Source organism: Canis lupus, chromosome 14, assembly GCF_048164855.1.
Source record: "Canis lupus baileyi chromosome 14, mCanLup2.hap1, whole genome shotgun sequence".
NCBI classification, from domain to species: domain Eukaryota; kingdom Metazoa; phylum Chordata; class Mammalia; order Carnivora; family Canidae; genus Canis; species Canis lupus.
Genome location: NC_132851.1, coordinates 42,412,507 through 42,424,204, shown reverse-complemented (window position 1 = coordinate 42,424,204; position 11,698 = coordinate 42,412,507).

Sequence of the window (11,698 nt, the reverse complement as noted above, 5' to 3'; positions counted from 1 at the left end):
CTTGTTAATAAAACTGAAGTCCCAATAACAGAAAATATTTGTGCTAAGTATCAGGTTACACTTAGTTAAACTATTTAAAAGCCTCAAGTGAATTCTGTTACCTGTTTGCATGTGTGGGTACTATGTCTATGGTGTTATATAGCATGAATATTGGCACAGTTACTTAAAGAGCCATCCAGATGAGGAAGTGAAGATAGAATAATGCTCAGACTATTTGGCCAGGGGTAAGGAGCTCCTCTACTTTAGAGTTGGAGATTTCCTAGAATGTCGGATCATAGTTTTCTACAAAGAATGTAAAGTAATAATACCACCTATTCAGTTCCTTTCCCAATTCTATTTGAGCAATTTTTTTGCATCAGTTAAAATTCCACATTAATCCATTAATTAACCTCAAGAAATGAAGTCTGTGCTGACATGATTCTCTCCACAATTTTCAAAGATTACACTATATCCATGGACACTGAACTTCATGAAGATATTGGAATTGTAATGCAGATTGAAATATCTTATGAAGTAGGACTTGCTTTTATAGCTGTGATACAGGAAGAGAGCCACAAAGCAGTAATTGTGATAGAAAACCAATGAAAGGACTTGCTGTTAATTCATGAACCTTCCTGAATAGGTTGACACTCAGCCTCATTGTGCATAAAGTGTAAATAGGTTAATAGTGCCATTTACGATCACAGTTATTGAGCATGACGGCAGACACTCTACTTATGTCAAAGACCCCGTGGAGGAAGTAGAGAGATGGAGACTGACTTGAGAGCCAGGTAAGGGTGGGAGAGAGAAGTACATGTTTTTTTTTTTTTTTTTTTTTCTTACATGCTGATAAATTCACCTCTTCAACTCTGGTCTCTCCATGTGTAACTCTGAGTTTTACAGAGCATCTCTCCACACTTGTATACCTCTGTTCTATTCTCTTCTAGAAGTTTTAGGGCTTCTTTAATTCTCACATTACTTTATTCGGGTCTTCCTTTCTTTTTTATAGATTTTATTTATTCATAAGAGACACAGACAGAGATGCAGAGACATAGGCAGAGGGAGAAACAGGCTCCATGCCAGGAGCCCGATGTGGGACTCGATCCCAGGACCCTGGGATCACGCCCTGAGCTGAAGGCAGATGCTCAACCTCTGAGCGGCCTAGGCGCCCCTCTTTGTGTCTTTCTTAAGACTATTTCTTTTATTTTCTTTTACTTTTTATGGTATTCATTTGTGTATCTTTCTTTTAAACTTCCTTTGTAAACTCTCTTGAAGACCATGAAAATGCTTAACCATCTCGTATACCACCTAATGCTATGCCATCTTTGTATGCACATCATTTTCCTTTGTATTTAGTTGTTTCTTAATATATAATTGAATAAATTTAGGGAAATGGAGGATGCATTCATAACATACTGAAGAAATATAATTGAGAGGATTTGGGAACTCCTGGAAGGTACATCAGTTGATTCTGAAGTCAGTGCAAACATTTCATGGTGAGGAAAAGGATGCACTCATCACCGCAGACATTAGTACTATTTAGGTTGTTAGACTTTTAGTTGCTAAGCTAAGTTGCTAACATCTCTTTAGTGCCTACTTTTAAGAAAAATAAATACTAGAAGGTAAAGAATGATAGTGAAGAATCTTGCTTTCATCACAGAATGGCTACCTTTGAAGTTATGGCAATTACAAATTTCCATGTGATGTTACTTGGTACCATGGCTGATATAGTAGAAACCCTGGATTTAATATTCCTAGTATAGTTATGTAAGAAAAATCTATCATCGTCTACTAGAAAAAGCCCAAATATCAGATTCAGATACTAATTCCTCCATTTATGACTCTCATCAAATATTTCTCTGAATCTCAGTTTCCTTTCTGCAGAATGACTTTAATAACATCCTCTTTACTCAGATTCCAAGTGAATATAGTTATTTTGAAAGCCCTGTTAACAAGTAGTGTTAACACTGAAAGAAAGATTCATATGACTACAAACCTACATAAAATTAGATTGGCTTTCAATTCATTTTAGTTATATAGAATTCACCTTATGAAATAAAAATATATTTAGAATGTTAAAATATTAACCCCAAGATCTTAAATTGAATACAATAAAGTCATATAAAATTCATAGCAAAGGTAAACACATGTTTTTCAAAACTTTTTAAAGAAACAGATGTTCCAAATACCTTATTTTTCATATAAACCAATTCTGCTATAATGTGGGTTGTTATAACGTGTACATATTTATTATATTCAAGAATTATTATTATAAAATATTTTGGTGTGATAATGATAGGTTAAAACAAGTTCCCATTTTTATAGGTACATACTACAGTATTATGGATGAAATGATATGGGGGCTAGGTTTGGTTTTAAACTAATTCAGTGGAGAGGTAGGGCAATAGGAGGGTATATATTGATAATATAAAATTGGCCATCTGTTAATAATTGTGGAGGCTGGGTTATGTGTGAATGCAGTTGATCATACCATTCTCTGCTCTTGGTGTGTTTTTGAAATTTTTCATAATAAAAGACTAAAAATAAAAAAGAAAAGAAAAGATAGAACTAAATTTGACTTACAGATGATATGATACGCCAGCAGTACTACCTGGGAACCTATGTTTCTCATCTGAAAGAAGAGGTATTCCCAAGAGTCAGTTAAAGCCTCCCCACTGTAAAGTTAAGTAGGCAAGATTCCTAAGATGGAGAAGTCCTGAATATGATAGAGGCATCTGATATATGCCAGCATCATAAGGTCATGAGCTCCTCAGCCGGACAGAGAAGCAGACTACTAGGAGGAAATAAAATTCAAGTTGAAGTTTAAACAACAGCTAAATGGATTTTAAGAGAAAGACACTTCAAGACCTAGCAGACAGAAGAAATGGATCGAGTCTTAAATCTAAACTCCTAGTAATTAATGCCTTCGTAGGATAGAGCTAAATGGATTCCCATGCAGCTCTGTCCTTAGAAATATCTTTGGAGGCTCTATACGCTTTGTAGCACTTTTTATAAATTTGATTCTATTTTCTCTACATTATAAATATAAATATATTTTTACACTAGAAAAAAATATAGCCACTTAACCACAAGTTTCTACCCAGGCCATTGTGACCGTCAGGACAGCATGGTACACTGCAGACGCTAAGAAAGGCATCAGCTGAAATATCCAGATGCCACATAAAAAGTAAACTTTCGAATAGCAACAAATTACTGTAGAAATCATGGGAAGGAGTATACCTTCTGCCATAAAAACAAAACAAAACCTGAAAGTCTAGACAAAAAAACCTCTACCGATTTAAGGTAAATAAAGCTTGCTTAAAATAAAAACTCCCCACAAAAGGCAACTTATTGATAAAGTGAACTTTGTCAAAATTAAAATCTTTTGCTTCTTTGAAAGATATGACAAAAATGAAAATGTAAGCCTCACATGAGAAAATATTTGATATTTGCATGTTTGTTAATATGTTTATTTTCAGATAATTTATGAGGGATGGAATGAGTATCTAAAATACCGACTATAGAAATAAGACAAGCATTTTTGTATTTTCAATCTAATCTTTTAATCCCCAAGCTCCTATTTCCATGTGAAAGGCTACCCAAAAGTATATTCTAGAGGACTAGAATCTACACATTTAAAAAATTGTGTTGTTTACCTATTTCACCTTGATATGTAGTAATTATTTATGTATTCTGGATTAAAGTGGGGTTTTTTTTTACATACATGTATTGCTGTATGTAACATATGTACTGCTGACTCTTTCATCTGTGGCTTGCTCCTTCATTTCTTAGTGGTGCCTTGATTAGTATATTTTTAGTAATCAATTTGTCAACTTGATAAAATGAGTTGCACAAGCAATTCACAAAGAAATAGTTATGAGTGACTATCAAATATATGAAAAGCGATCTAAAATCATTAGTCATCACGGACATGCAACTTAAGACTATGTAACATCCAAATGGATAAAACACAAAATTGGTGAGATGATAGAGCAACTGGAATTTTTGCCCATTGTTAGTGGAAATGCAAAATTGTTCAGCCATTTTGTAAAAGTACTTTGGTAGTTTCTAAGGTAAATATACTCTTCTATTACTTCGCCATTCCTTTCTTGTGTATCTACCCAAGAAAAATAAAGCATATGTCCACAATGAGACCTGTAAATGTATTTCCATTGCAGCATTAGTTGTAATAACTCAAAGTGCAAACAACCCAAATGTCTTTCAATCAGTAGATTGGATTTACAAACTATGTAATATTTATTAAATGGGTTATTATTGTTCACCGACACAAAAGGAACAATGCACTGATATGCCTAACAATATGGAGGAATGTCAGGAACATTATGATCAGCCAAGGAAAGAAGACAAAAATGTATATACTGTATGATCTCTTATATATGGAGCTCACGAGCAGACCAAATATTTACGGTGATACTAATCAGAGTAGTGTGAAAATGCTTGCATCTGGAGCGGTGGATAGAGGGAGGGGTTGACTGGAAAAGGATGCCAGGAAATTTTTAGGATGAAGGAAATAATTTGGGAGATTTTAATACAAAGGCATACATATGCTTCATCATTCTGAACACTTAAGTTGTGTGCATTTTATAGTATGTAAATTGTACCTCAACTAAGTACTGTTTTTTTTTTTTAATTAAGTTTCTTTCTTTTTAAAGACTGGAATCTAAAGTGGCTTGTCTACTAATTACATAGTATAACTGGCAATGATGTGTGTATACATACTTTTCAAAGATTAGCTAATATTTTTAAAATGCTTATGTTAGAATCACATACTTTTAGATATAGAGGAAAACTTCAGTAGAACCTACTCCAATCCCGTAATTTTATAGATATGGAAAATGAGGTGCAGAAAAGTTAATTGATTGGAGTCAAACCAAATATTAAATTGAGGCAGGACAGGGACTCATACCCATTTCTCAATGTCCCCTCCCAGTTTGTTTCCACTGTATTTATTGCCTCTTTTGAGAACAACAATGAAAGAAGGAAAGAAAGAAAAAAGAAGAGGAAAGAAAAGAAAGAAAGAAAGAAAGAAAGAAAGAAAGAAAGAAAGAAAGAAGAGAGAAAGAAAGAAAGAAAGAAAGAAAGAAAGAAAGAAAGAAGAAAGAAAGAAAGAAAGAAGAAAGAAAGAAAGAAAGAAGAAAGAAAGAAAGAAAGAAAGAAAGAAAGAAAGAAAGAAAGAAAGAAAAAGGAATAAAGAAAGAAAGAGAGGAAAAGGAGGTGAGAAAAAAAATACTGGTGTTTTCTTCTTAAGACACAGTTTCTCATATGTTTACCGTGATTTCATGAGAAATTTGTATGTTGGGCCTTGATGATTACTTGCAAGATTGTTTTAACCAAAAGTGAAAGCTGTGATAATACCAGTAATTTAAAATAAGTGTAGAGATGGAGTCCAGATTATAACTAGAATTTTTCGTAAAATGAAAATGCTTTGCTGTATTACCTGTGAGAACTGTTTATTCCTTTTTATGCTTTCAGGTTTTCTTGTATTGGGCATCTGTTAAATCATACCTTTGTGATAAGCTAAGTTTATACTCAGCATGGAATCTCATTGCAAGTATTGAATATAATTGCATTATTGTAGTGAAAAATATGATTTCCAATATAAACAATGGCACATGTATTCTAATCTAGCTTAAATGTTAAATTAAATGATGCCAAGACTTATGATCTATCTAGAAGGAGAGGATCTGGATTTCGGGAACAAAACTTTTCATAATAAATACCTTCATAAAATAAGTAAATTGTTAGAACATCTTGCAAAGAAAAAACAAAATTTGTTTTGATTTATATGCTGCAAAGGAGTTAGAAAATTTCCATTCAATATTTTTTGAATAATCAGTAAGTTCCAGATAAAAACCTTCCAGAGAAATAAACTTCAAATTTTCTGTATCTACTAATGCTAGTATCTCTTGTCCATTATTTAAACTTAGAAAGTGTCCCTTCAATATGTATACTTAAAGCAGATCAAACTCATTTTTTTTTAAATTTGCAAATGAATTAATGGTGTTTAATTGCTTCTTTTACTACAAAACAAATTTTTTCTCACATCTTTGCTCCCATTCATTTGCTATAAATACTTTCAGTCTTCTTCCTAAATTTTATTTCTTTATACTGATATGGTTAGTATCTATCAATCTGTAATAGCCTTTTTCATATACTATAATTCAGATTCGATCTTATTTAAGAATTTACCAATTTCGTCTTAACTAGGTTTTAACGTCCTCAGGGCAAGTACTCTATTTTTAATTTCCCTGGCATCTTTTAATTACGGCATGTTGCAGGTGCCGCATACACATTCTACTTTATCTTACTCAGCAATTTATCAATCTCATTGATGAATTGTTCAGTGTGGAAATAACCTAATTCTGAAGCAGTGGATTTCCCTCATGAATGTTTTTCTAAATCTTTAATTAAATATTTCTGTGGTTTACTCTCATCACTGCTGTAATCACATACCTGTTATAACAGGTATCATTTAAAAAATACTGCACTATGATATGTGCTCATGCTAATTGGTTGCATTTTATTATTAATTAACATGATATATTACTACATTTATATTTATACTAACTTGTGTATTATACATCTATACTATATTTATTATTATATGTTTATTATTATATTTGTTAGGTTTAGAACATATTCTTATTGGTCATTTTTATTGGAATGCTCAGATACTTATATCATTCAGTTGGTTAAAAAATAATCCACCTGATGTCTCTAATAAGATCAAATGGGCAAAATTGCCAAAAGATTCAAACATAATAGGCAGAAAAAATTTCATGTTCACCAAGCATAAAAAGAATCTGAAAAGTCATAAAATCATAAACTAGGGCTAAATTGTAAGCAATGACCTTTCAGATTAAAGTAGATAGTTTAATTCAGAACTAAATCTAAAGGAAAGAAATTACGAATGACAAGTTATGTTTCAAAAGTATAGTGTCAGTTGGGATTCTGATAGGAAGTAATGGTACACTCAAATCAGGATAATTTGAAAATTTATTTACAAATATGTAATTTACAGAGAAATCCAGTGAATGAGGGGTCCTGAAGCTTAAGCTTTATTGTTTTTTAGGGTATTTTATTTTTAGAAAAAAGTCTATGTATAAGGAAGCTTCCCATATTCCCCAGTAACATATCCATCTGCATGTTCTTTTTTTTTTTAATTTATTTTATTTTTTTATTATTATTATTTTTTTTCATCTGCATGTTCTTGAATGGGTCTTGGTCACATGACAACCAACTGCAAGTAAAAACCTTTATTTCTGGTCATGATATTTTATGCTTATTGTGGGTTTTCTTGACAAGGAAGAAAAGAATCTGTTGATTTGGAGTGAGCAATGTATAGCAGAAGAGCTATACATTTTTTATTTTTACAAATTAATTCCATGTATTTATTCCACAAACACTTATTGAAATTTCATCATGGGCCAGGTACTACTCATACACTTCTCCTGATAGTAATAGAATCTGAATCTATTTTGCTATTCCCAATAAAGTTATGTTTGTTCTTATTATCCTTCTGATTATTTTTGTGACTTTATGCATTGGAGCTAAAGTTAACTGACATCTAAAAGACCACCTCATTTGTGGCATTAATATTGTTAAGAACCATTTTAAAGCCAGAGAACAGAGATAAAGAACTTATCAAAACTACTTAGGGTAAAATTTATTGAAGCTGTTATGAAGTTGGAAAGAGGTCAAAATTATACTTTCAAAATAGAAATGCTAGGATCTGAAGGTGGTTGGGAAAAGAATGGTTAAGATGGTAGCTTTTCTATCTGGTTATTGGTGAATGTTGAGATCAATGTTAATAATCAATATGGGATTTAAATAGAACATTATAGCATACCAATATAAAGAAAAAACTAATTAAACATATAAATTTTTAATCAAACTAAGATTTTTAACCTTGTACTTGGAAAAGGATAAATTTAATAACTGTGAGCTGGTATTATTTTAAGTATAGACATACAAGTTCACTACTTCAAATCCATGAAACAAGCCAAGAAGTCTTAATGAAGTCAAATCTTCCGTTAGTATAATTATGGTAAAGAGTAAAGAGGGGCAGAGATACACATTTGATTTTAGATATGTGGGGTGCTGGATTCCCCAAACTTCACCAAAACAACATGTTGACAAGACCAAGGTGAGTTTACTGCTTGCTGTGGTAAGGGAGAGCAATGCCTCACGGTCTTAGTAGCATCCTAGAGGAAAAAGGGCAACACTGGCATATTTATGAAATTTTAAAAATTAGCTTAAGGTGAATCTTTCAATTCGAGAATGGAGAATGGAGTGAGGGAGTTCAGAGCTCTGCCAGGACTGGGTAAGAATCGTGATATAATAACTCATGACTGGTGGACACGGGAAGGTAGGGATGTTGCAACAAGGGATCAGGGGATCAGCATTTAAACTGCCCTTCAAGCTTTCCAATGAAAAGTGGATAGGTCTTTCAGATTTTTCCTAGAACGAATAATAACACCATAAGGAACATTCTCTTCTTAGCCAAGAAATTTTCTGGAAAAGTAGTTACGTCAATAAAGATAGTAGAATAGTAAAATCATGTCAATTGAGACAGTAAGTTCTGCAGATGTTTATATTCTCAGAGATACTAGTTCTAAGAATAAGTAATTATATATGTATATATATATATGTATATATATGTAATATGTATATATATGTGTGTGTATATATATATATATAGAGAGAGAGAGAGAGAGAAGAACGATAGGAAAGAAGAGAGAGATGTGAGTTCCAGAATTTCTTGTGGCTCGATCAGCATAGAGAGTTACCAAAATAATGAGCTTGACGGGATGACCACTGGGTGTTATTCTGTATGTTGGCAAATTGAACACCAATAAAAAATAAATTTATTATTAAAAAAAAAAAAACAAGTAATGAGCTTTCTTAGAAGAGCTCTTCACTGAGAGTCATAAAGGAGGAAAATTCAAGAGTCAAGAACACGAGCCAGGGAGGGCAAATGAAGGCCAAAAAAGGGAGAGATCAGGAGCCTAGGAAAGAAAGAAGAAAACCAAAGAGAATATGTAAGAATCAAATTGAACATGTGAACATTTCATCAAATACTATGAAAACTGAAAGTGGGGGTTTCATTTCTCCTCCTTTTTTGTTCCTACTGCACAAAAAAAAATGAAGCATATGTTTTGTTTCGTTTTTCTTTAGCAATAAGAGAGACTCCTCTACTGCATTATATATTAATGCTGTTACATCTCTTTGGTTAGGTTTGTTCCTAGGTACCTTATGGTTTGGGGCGCAATTGTAAATGGGATTGACTCCTTAATTTCTCTTTCTTCAGTCTCATTGTTAGTGTATAGAAATGCCACCGATTTCTGGGCAGTGACTTTGTATCCTGCCACACTGCCGAATTGCTGTATGAGTTCTAGCAATCTTGGGGTGGAGACTTTTGGGTTTTCTTTTTTTTCTTTTTTAAAAATATTTTATTTATTTATGAAGGAGAGACACAGAGAGAGAGAGACACACACACACAGACAGAGGGAGAAGCAGGCTTCATGCAGGGAGCCCGAGGTGGGACTCGATCCCAGGACCCCAGGGGTCATGCCCTGGGCTGAAGGTGGTGCTAAACCACTGAGCCACTTGGGCTGCCCCCTTTTGGGTTCTCTATGTACAGTATCATGTCATCTGCAAAGAGGGAGAGTTTGACTTCTTTGCCAGTTTGAGGGCCTTTTATTTCTTTTTGTTGTCTGATTGCTGAGCCTAGGACTTCCAGTACCTTGTTGAGTAGCAGTGGTGAGAGTGGACATCCCTGTCTTGTTCCTGATCTTACGGGAAAGGCGCCCAGTGTTTCCCCATCGAGAATGATATCTGCTGTGGGCTTTGTGTAGATGGCTTTTAAAATGCTGAGGAACGTTCCCTCTATCCCTACACTCTGAAGAGTTTTGATCAGGAAAGGATGCTGTATTTTGTCAAATGCTTTCTCTGCATCTATTGAGAGGATCATACAGTTCTTGCCTTTTCTTTTATTGATGTGATCTATCATGTTGATTGTTTTACGAGTGTTGAGCCACCCTTGCGTCCCAGGGATAAATTGAATGCTGTTACAAAATGTAATGCTGCAAGAGACAACTGGTCATTGGAATCCAGAATATGGTGGCAGAGGACAATCTACTGTCAACCATGGTAAGGGTAAAATTAAGATGACGGAAAACAATTGTCCTCATAGTGACTAAATCACCTTATGTCTCTACAGAGTAAAGAAGCCAGCATTAGGTCAAAGATTAACTAATGAATAAATAGTAGCTTGAAATTTTGGCCATAATTAACCCAGCTGAGACAGAATTAACTGATAGAGTTCCATCAACTTAATCAGGGAGGTGAATATTTTATATAAAGAAAATTAGGGGTACCTGGGTGGTTCAGTGGTTGAGCATCTGCCATCTGCCGTTGGCTCAGGTCATGATCTTGGGGTCCCTGGATCGAGTCTTACATAGGGCTCCCCAGAGGGAGCCTGCTTCTCTCTCTGCCTATGTCTCTGTCTCTCATGAATAAATAAATAAAATATTAAAAAATAATAAAAGAAAATTAAACTCTTTTTCTTTTTCTTTTTTTTTTTACAAAACTCAAAGCCTTAATGGTATATTTTTCTAGTAGGTACATACCACTATTCTGTTTAAACTTTGGTGTGTCTTACTTATAAAATAGGAATGTAACATTCAAGTTCCTATATAAGATGGTTGAATTGTAGGAAACAAACAACTTGGCACTATAGAATCTTAGTATGTATTATGCACTTTGTTTTTTTTTTTAATTTTTATTTATTTATGATAGTCACAGAGAGAGAGAGAGGCAGAGACACAGGCAGAGGGAGAAGCAGGCTCCATGCACCGGGAGCCTGATGTGGGATTCGATCCCGGGTCTCCAGGATCGCGCCCTGGGCCAAAGGCAGGCGCCAAACCGCTGCGCCACCCAGGGATCCCCGTATTATGCACTTTGATTTATGGAATCAAAACATTTGGTAAAGTATCCACTGCCAGATCCAGTATTACAAAGAAGAAAAATCAAATTCAGAAGGTCAATTAGCTTATATAAGGTGTCACAGCTAGTAAATGGTAAAATAAAGATTTAGGTCTAATTCCTAAGTCCTTGTTTTTGCTGTTTTCATCTAATTTATATGTGTGAGTTTTTCATTTTCTTAAGAAATAATGAGCCCATATCATGTGCCAGTAATCGGACGAGATCGTAGGTTGGTAAATGGTTAGATTTTCCTGAGAGGATAAACCCCAATTAGCACTTGCCTGGGAGACCAGAGACACTATGTCAATAAAATATTTATCTCACAGTTTTTACTTGCATCTCACATGAGAAATTGCCAAAGTGTGCACAAGAATCTGAAATCACTATAATTATTCAAGGATTGAATGTGAATAGGGTGGAGCAGTGCATGAAGTTTACCCAACTTACATATGACCTATATGAGACTTGCATAGCCTAGAGTTAATACCTATTGTTCCCCACCCTAACTGTACCTAAGAGCAAGGGGGTGGGCAATGTGACTTCCATCCTCAGGAATAAAAAGAAACAACAGGAGATCTTTTTCTACTAGGAAAGGGAATTTGATGCAGTCTTTAGGGATAAAGACCATGATTCTTTGGAATATTTCTGAAATCCCTGTTACTTTGTCGTTTTCATTTAAGAGGCTATTTTTCTTTCTCTTGTAAAGGATTTT